Raw genomic sequence first — 8,123 nt, 5'->3', positions numbered from 1 at the left:
GTGCTATCTGGAAGGATGAGTCCCCGAAGGACATCATATTTGGTAAAGTGGAGGACGGGCAAGAAGAGGAAGACTCCCCACCAAGATGAGCTGACACAGCGCAGTAACAAAGACCCCAACATAACAATTGTGAAGATGGCCGAGGTCCGGGCAGCGTTTGCTTCTGTAGTCCTGAAAGCTGTCCACCGTGAAGACCCACCAACATGGGTAGTGCCTGACACACCAGTGGTATAGCTTCGAGCTTCACAGCAACATGCAAGCCACCAGGATACAACCAACTGACAGATGTTACTTGTGGTGTGCTGTGGAGTCGGTTCTGACTCATCGCCACCCTGCAGAGGGTTTCCAAAGCTGTAAATCTTTATAAGAAGCCTCATGTTTCTCCTGCAGAATGGATGATAGCTTCCAACTGTTGATCATGTTAGCCACCCAACTCACACCCACATACCGGAGCTCCTTACCTAACTTGGGTCGTTACCAAGAAAAGGTGTCACTCAAATGTTTTAGCTGTCTGTTGAGATGGACTTGTTGGCATTTGTCCTTTCTTCCATTGGTATGGTGTAGGTGATTGAAAGTACCATGGCTTGTGGCAGGAGCATGTTAGTCCTCAAACTGACATCTTTGCTCTTAAAGGTCTGAGGAGCAGATTTGCCTAATGCAATGTATCATTTGAGTTTTTGACTGCTGCTTCCATGAGTATTTTTGGTGAATCCAAGGAAAATGAAGTCTTTGACAACTTCAATGTTTTCTCCATTTATCTTGTTATTTATTGGTCCAGTGCTAAGGACTTTTTTTTCTTTACTTGAGGTGCAGCCCATACTGAAGGCTGTGGTCTTTGATCTTCACCAGTATTTCAAATCCTCTTCACTTTCAACAAGGGTGATTATACTGTAGTCTGGAAACATGGGGTGTTACGGATTGTATTGTGGCCCCCTCAAAAAACACAAGTTGTAATCCTAACCCTTGTACATGTGGATGTGCCCATTTGGAAATAAGGCTTTGGTGTACCTAGATTAATACAGTGTGCTAGTACGGCATGGATCCTAACCGTAATCGCTTGAATTAGGCTCCATGTGGCCCATTCCTGGACCCCAAGGACCACACAGGCTACCAAGACTGGAATTGACCCATTGGGACCAACTTGAACTTCCGGCCTCCGGAACTGTGAGAAAAGAATTTCTTGTTCTTTAAAGGCCCCCTCTTGTGCTATTTCTGTTAGGACAGACCTTTGTCGATTAGGTTAAGTGGTTTTCTTTGGATGTTTTTACTGGTCTTGGTGTGGCGCTGTGGGTTAATGCACCAGACTGCAGTCGTTTGAATCGCCAGGTTGGCGGTTCAAGCTCACCAGTGGCTCCTCGGAAACCCTATACAGGGTTGCTAGGGGTCGAAATCGGGGCTTGCCTTGGCTGATCACACTCCTCAGATGGAGGATGGCTGTGTTTTTCTAATTCATCGATTTTTATGTTGAATGAGACACACCGTATTCGCCAACATACACAGATTTCATACAATTTTATTCATCCACTAACAAAATCATACAAAGACAAGGAACCTATAAAAGAAAGCGTGTACCCAACCTTGAGCGGCTGAGGTCACTGGTGGGTTTACCACTTGGAGAGGGTCCCAGTGGTTGCAGGTTCCAAGACCTGCCAAGCAGTGCAGAGCCATGTGTAAGACAGCTAATCAATCTCATGTGAACAGTGCTAACGCCCCCCCCCCGAGGGTCTGAGGCCCGGCCCAGGCGCTGCTTTCCTCACCCCTGCCCCCTGACGTGCCCGCAGTGCGGCCCAGCCTGACGCACAGGAAGCGCAGGCGGCACAGGAAGCGCAGGAGCGTTTGAACCCCTAGGCAGCCCCTGCCACGACAGCTCTCTGCGGGGGTTGAAATAAATAAATAAGCCACACAGAAAGGGGGAGGGCAGGGTCCACTCTGCGGCGGGACGGTGGCCGGCGAGATGCACACTGCATCCCACCGGAGTCCCAGGCTGCACGTGGGGTGGGATGGCTGCCGCCCACTGTGTCCCTGTGCAGATACCCCATGAACCCCGGGTGGCCTCGCTGGTTTCCAGCAGAAAAGCGCCCCCCCCGCGCCCCGGGCAGGGAGCCCCTAGGAGTGCTGCTCCTGAGCGCAGGGGACGTCCTTCCGTGGTGGACAGCACGCTGTCATCGTGGACAGAAGTCAGGGGCGTCCAGACGACCTGTCCAGAGTGCTGGAGAAGGCACCCTGAGCACACAGCCAGCCCGAGGGCTTTCAGGTCAGAGGACCTTGGGAAGCCACCCCACCCCACCCCACCCCCGACGTGGAGCGCAGAGCACAGGAAGCGCTTTGACAGAAGCCGCGTGGAGGTGGGAGGTCACTGGCCTTGTCCCGCGGGCCCACGCATTACGAGTAGATGGTGATGACCTCCCGGCCGCCGCCGCGGACCAGAAGGACCCGGTTCAGGCCCTCGGTGAGGACCTCCAGGAACTCCATGTCTGTAGAGAGTTAAGGCCAGCGGACACTCACAGGACATGGGGGGTCTGGGGGCAGTGGGGGAGGGCACTCAACCTTGTGCTCTAAAATCCAACACCCTTCCCCAAACCCCGAGCAGGCGCCTCCCTGGAAGGATACAGTTCTCATCCCCCTGCCGGTTCTTGGGGGGCCCTGGCATGTTCAGCAGCACCAGCTGGGCATCCTGGGACTTATTGAGGACGACACCATTCAGCTTCACAGCCGTGTGCATCCGCCTAACGTTGGACTGGTTCCTGGGGGTTGGGGGGAGAAAGGGACGTGTCACCCGGGTCCCGTGCTCACTCTGATAAACACAGCCAGTATCTCCGTTGCAACGACACCACAGACACACATTCAGGGCACCCATGTCCTGATCTCTGTGTTTGCTCTAACCACCCTGCATGTCATCCAGAGCCAGAGCGGCCCCGAAGGGCTGCACCCATCACTGTCTGACCCAGCCCAGGGTGCTCAGCACCTGGAATCACTATGACCACACTGTGGGTCATGTCCATCCAGACCTGCACCTGAGCAGCCAGACACATTGTCACCCACCACCGTCAGGTCACTGGTGCTGTGGACAAGAGGGTGAGGAACAGGCAGATGAGCCCCACTCTTAAACCAGATAAATCCAATGAGTGCCCCCGGTTTGTCTGAGAGGACGGCAGGTTGGGGCCTGGGTCCCTGCGGCTGTGGGAACCGGGCACAGGGCCTAGCTGAGACAAGCAGGCCAAATCCTAGTTCTATCAAAGTGTGCGAGGCAGGCTGGGGGCTCAGAGGAAGACTCATTTATCTGTCGGACCAGAGGGCCACTCGGCTCTGGGCAGCACCCCAGAGCACAGGCGGCAGTGGGGCAGGGCAGGGGGGAGCCAGGCAGAGGGATACCCCCCAGGACGTTCCTTCGTCCCTGTTCAGACCCAACACCGTGATCCGACTGACCACATGACCCCTGCATAGGGCGCTCAGACACAAGGCATCCCACCTGACCACAGGAATCCTTGCCTCTCCCTGTCCCTCATCCCCCCGGGCCTGAGGAAGCCCAGTACCCACAGGCCCCGCTTACGTGGGTACAGCACCATCAGTCCCCAGGTCCCAAGTGATCAGGGGTTGCACCACCCAAGACCCAAACATTTGTGTTCTACGGGGTGTGACAGATGGCAGCAGGCTCGCACGGAAGCACAGAGCCCCCACCAGGCTGGCACGCCTGGCCCCAGTCCCGAAACTTAATTCGAGGATGGATTCCAGAGTGTTCCGTGCACACTGGCGGGGGCCACAGAACAGCAACATGGCAGAACAGCGGCGGGCGTTCCGCCAGCGCGCAGACACGCAAACACGAGCACACAGTCACAGCAAGCATGCGGGAACAGGCGGGAGACGAGACGGAAGACAGGTGTGCAAGAGAGCCAGTGACTTACAGGTTTCCCCATTCACTCCGCGGAGGGAAGAAGAACAGAGACAGTTACTCAGGAGCACACCAGCCCCATCGCCCCTCTCAGCCCACCCTGCCCTGTGAGCCGGCTGCTGGGCTCTCCCCTCCTCTCGGCCCACCCTGTACTGTGACCTGGCTGCTGGGCACTCCCCTCCTCTCCGCCCACCCTGTACCGTGACCTGGCTGCTGGGCCCTCCACTCCTCTCCGCCTGTCCAGCACCCTGCCCTTTGCCCCTGCTGGCCCTCCACTGGATCTCACTATGACCAGAGGGGGCTGTGCTGGATGTCTGCAAGGGACCCAGCAGTCTCATCCACGTGGTCCTGCAGAATCTTTGGTGGTCTCAGGGGCCTGGGTGCCACTGTGCCAGGTTAGCAGAGTGACTGAGGGGTCAGCCATGGGGCCCTCCACCCACTTACAGATGCCTATCAGCTGCTGGACACCCACCAACAGCACAAGGAACCACCTGGGTGTGGTCTGACCATAGAGGCTGCCCCGGGGCTCCTGTTGGGGTGGGGTGAGGTGGGGTGGGGGGGACCCCATGGGCACTCACGGCTTCAGGCTGAAGATGTCCTTGAAACCCGCCATGTTGGTGTCCTTGACCTTGTGCTTCTCGGAGATCAGCTTCTCCTTGGTCCAGGTCATCTGCACCCTGTCCGAAGTGGCTGGGGCTTGCATCTTGGCGGCCACGGCAGAGTGGGACGCCGTGTTCCGGTCATGAATGAGCTGGGCCTGGGGGGAAGTGGATGGCAGAAAGGGGTTAATGTGGGTAGCACTCCCAGACTTAACACGCCATATTTCTCTCTAACAGGTCACAGAGGGCAAGAGGGGGGCGTTGTCTTTCCTGCTGCTCTGCACTCACAAAGGACTCGCCTACTGGATGTACCTGGAAGGTCACGCCCCCAAGGTCTCTGTGCTCCAGGGGCATTGACCTCTATGACCACCTCCCACCCTCATTAGCTGTCCTGACTCAGGTCACCCACCCACCCCCTCATCTGTCAGCCTGTATACTCTCTACTCTTCCATTCATATGCTCACTCACATAGCAGTGAAGGGCCCCTGTCGGGATGGGGGTGCGTGCTGTGTGGACAGTGATCAGGGGCACTACAGAGGGGGACAGGGTCACGGATCCCTACAGCGGACTAGCGGAGTCCTGGTGTGGCTTAATGCACCAGACTGCAAAGTCCGTTTGATCTGCAAGGTCGGTGGTTCAAGCTCACCAGCTGCTCCTCGAAAACCCTATACAGGGTCGCTATGGGTTGGATCCAACTCAACGGCACTTCACACCCCCACCCCCACCACAGTGGATCAGTAGGAGGTGATAGCAAGCAAGGCCGTGTTCACCGAGGTGGGGGTGCTGCAGATGGTGCCCGCTCTGAGCCAGGCCAGTCCAGCGACAGGGACGTTCCTGGCTGTGGGCGGCAGGCACACTGACTCACCTCTCGTTCCCGCTCATTCTTGGACAGCTGCATCTGCTTCAGCATCTGGGATCTCTGCTCCATCACCAGCGTCTTCTCATAGGTGAAGGCGGAAATGTCATTTTCAACCTAGAAAGTTTCAGAGCACACGTCACTGTTACAGTCACCGTCTACCCCGGGTAGATTTGAGAACGCTCAGCCCCTGGGCCACCCACCTGGAGAGAGAAGGAGGGGGTGTGAGTGAACGTGGAGTGTGAGTGAGAAAGTACGAGTGAGTCTGTGAGAGGACACCAGTGTGGGTGTGAATGTGGTGTGTGTGTGTGTGTGTGTGTGTGTGTGTGTGAACGTGTACATGTGAGGGAGAAGAAGCCCAGTCTGAACTTGAAAAGGAGGAAGGGGAAACTGGTCCGAGAGCTCACGAGAAAAAAAGTGACATCGGCAAGATGGCCCAGCTGGTGGCGCCAAAGTCCCATCAGAAAGATCAAAACACCAAACTCTGACAGAGCCATGGAAACAGCCAAGGGTTTACACAGCCAAGAAACACAGAGACAGGAAAAAGACAGCTTGACTGTGATCAAGTGGAAGCAAGACAGGGAGGAGTACGGAAGCCCAGAGAGGCAGCGATGCCCTGAAAGACACGCTAACGAAGAACACAGAAAGTGCCATGCACGGCCCGAAGCACAAACAAACTGGCTTAGAAGTCCATCCAGATATGGGCATGGTGCTTTGGACCGGTCATCGTCAGGAGGGACCAGTCCCTTCAGTGTGACAGCTCTGCATGTCCCCTGGGTGCCACTGAGCAGTTTCCATGAACCCAGAACAGCCTAATCTCCTTCCTCAAGAAGTTGTCCTTGAAGGTGGACACCTGGCCTCCACATAGTGAGAGAATCCTGAGACGCCCAGTGTGGGGGTTTCCTTGTGGAAATCACAGGCGACTAAGACCACTCTGAGAAGAACATCAGGCAAACCTCACCTAAGACCTTCCATCAAAACACTTGACCTCAAGGTCATCAGAGAAGATGTCCAAGATGCTGTCTTGGCTTCTAAGGAGCAATCTGGCTGGACTTCTTCCAACATAGATTTGGTTATTCTGATAGTCCATGGCACTTGCAGTATTCCTCTCCAACAACACCACAACTCAAATTCATCAATTCTTCTATGGTCTTCCTTATTCATTGTCTAACTTTCTCATGTACATGAAGTTATTGAAAATACCATGGCTTGGGTCAGGCGCACCGTAGTCCTCAAGTTGACATCTTTCCTCTTAAACACTTTAAAAGGTCTTGTGCAGCAGATTTGCCTAATGCAATACAGTGTTTGTTTTCTTGATTGCTGCTTCCATGAGTGTTGATGGTGCATTCAAACAAAATGATGTCTTTAACAACTTCAAATCTTTGACAACTTCAATCTTTTTTCCATTCATCATGATGTTATTTATTGGTCAAGTTATTTGTTTTCTTTACATTTAGGAGCAACCCATACTGAAGGTCGTGGTCTTTGATCTTCATCAGTATTATATGTCCTTTTTGCTTTCAGCAAGCAAGGTTGTATTATCACAGGCTGTTAATGAGTCTTCCTCCAATCTGATGCCATGTCCTTCTGCATATATAACCCAGCTTTTTAAAATCTATTTGCTCAGTATACAGACTGAATAAAACATGGTAAAGAATACAATCCTGGCACACACCTAATTTTCAACTCCTCAGTGTCCCCTTGTTCTGTTTGAACCACTGCCTCTTGGTCTATGGTCTATGTACAGGTTCCTCAAGAGCACAAGTAAGTGTTCTGGAATACCCATTCTATCTGTAGCTTGTCATGATCCACACAGTCGAAAGTCTTTGCATAGTCAGTAAATCACAAATAACCATCTTTCTGGTATTCGTTACTTTCAACTAAGATACATCCGACGTCAGCATTGCTATCCCTAGCTCCACATCCATTTCTGAATCCAGTGTGAATTTCTGACAGCTGTCTGTCAATGTTCTGCTACAGCGGTTTTTAAATTACCTTCAGCACAATTTTACTTATATAGGATATTTATGATATTGTTTGATGGTTTCCACATTCCACTGAGTCAACTCCCGTTGGAATGGGCACAAATATGGATGTCTTCTGATCACTTGGCTAGGTAGCTGTCTTCGAAATTGGTTGGCATAGATGAGTGAGTGCCTTCAGTGCCACAGTCAGCTGAAAAGATATCTATTTGTTTTCTGTCGGTTCCTGGGGCCTTTGTGATCCCCAGTGCCTTCAGTGCAGCTTGGACTTCATCTTCACTACCACTGGCTCTTCATCATATGCTACCTCTTGAAACAGTTGAACATTGATTTTTTTTTTTTTTTTTGCTATAGTGATTCTGAGTACACCTTCCTTTTTTTGACGCTTTTTGCATTTTATTCAATATTTTGCCCATGTTGTTGTTGTTCGGTGCTATCGAATCAGTTCCAACTCATAGTGATCCTATACACAACAGAACAAAACACTGCCCGGTCCCGGGCCAACCTCACAATCGTTTCTACACTTGAGCCCACTGATGCTGCCACTTGGCCAATCTATCTTGCTGGGGGTCTTCCTCTTTTTCTCTGACCCTTCACCTTACCAAACATGAGATCCTTCTCCAGCAACTGGTCCCTCCAGATAGTATGTCCAAAATATGAAAAACTAAGCCTGGTCATCCTGGCTTCCAAAGGAGCACTCTGGCTGCACTTCACCCAACACAGATCTATTTAGAAGTCCACAATGGTACTTTCAATATTCTCCTCCAACACCATAACTCAAATGCACCAATTCTTCT

At 52.6% G+C, this 8,123-nt stretch overlaps 1 protein-coding gene across 1 annotated transcript in view; it reads right to left on the bottom strand.

Annotated features, from left to right (window-relative positions):
- Positions 1-8,123, bottom strand: part of SLC12A7 (solute carrier family 12 (potassium/chloride transporter), member 7) — a 58,961-nt gene that overhangs the window by 2,044 nt on the left and 48,794 nt on the right. The gene's annotated exons all lie outside the window — the stretch shown is intronic.

Source organism: Chrysochloris asiatica, unplaced genomic scaffold (genome assembly GCF_000296735.1).
Source record: "Chrysochloris asiatica unplaced genomic scaffold, ChrAsi1.0 scaffold00424, whole genome shotgun sequence".
Classification (NCBI taxonomy): domain Eukaryota; kingdom Metazoa; phylum Chordata; class Mammalia; order Afrosoricida; family Chrysochloridae; genus Chrysochloris; species Chrysochloris asiatica.
Note: the sequence above shows the minus strand (reverse complement) of the source record. Positions and strands in the feature narration are given on the sequence as shown.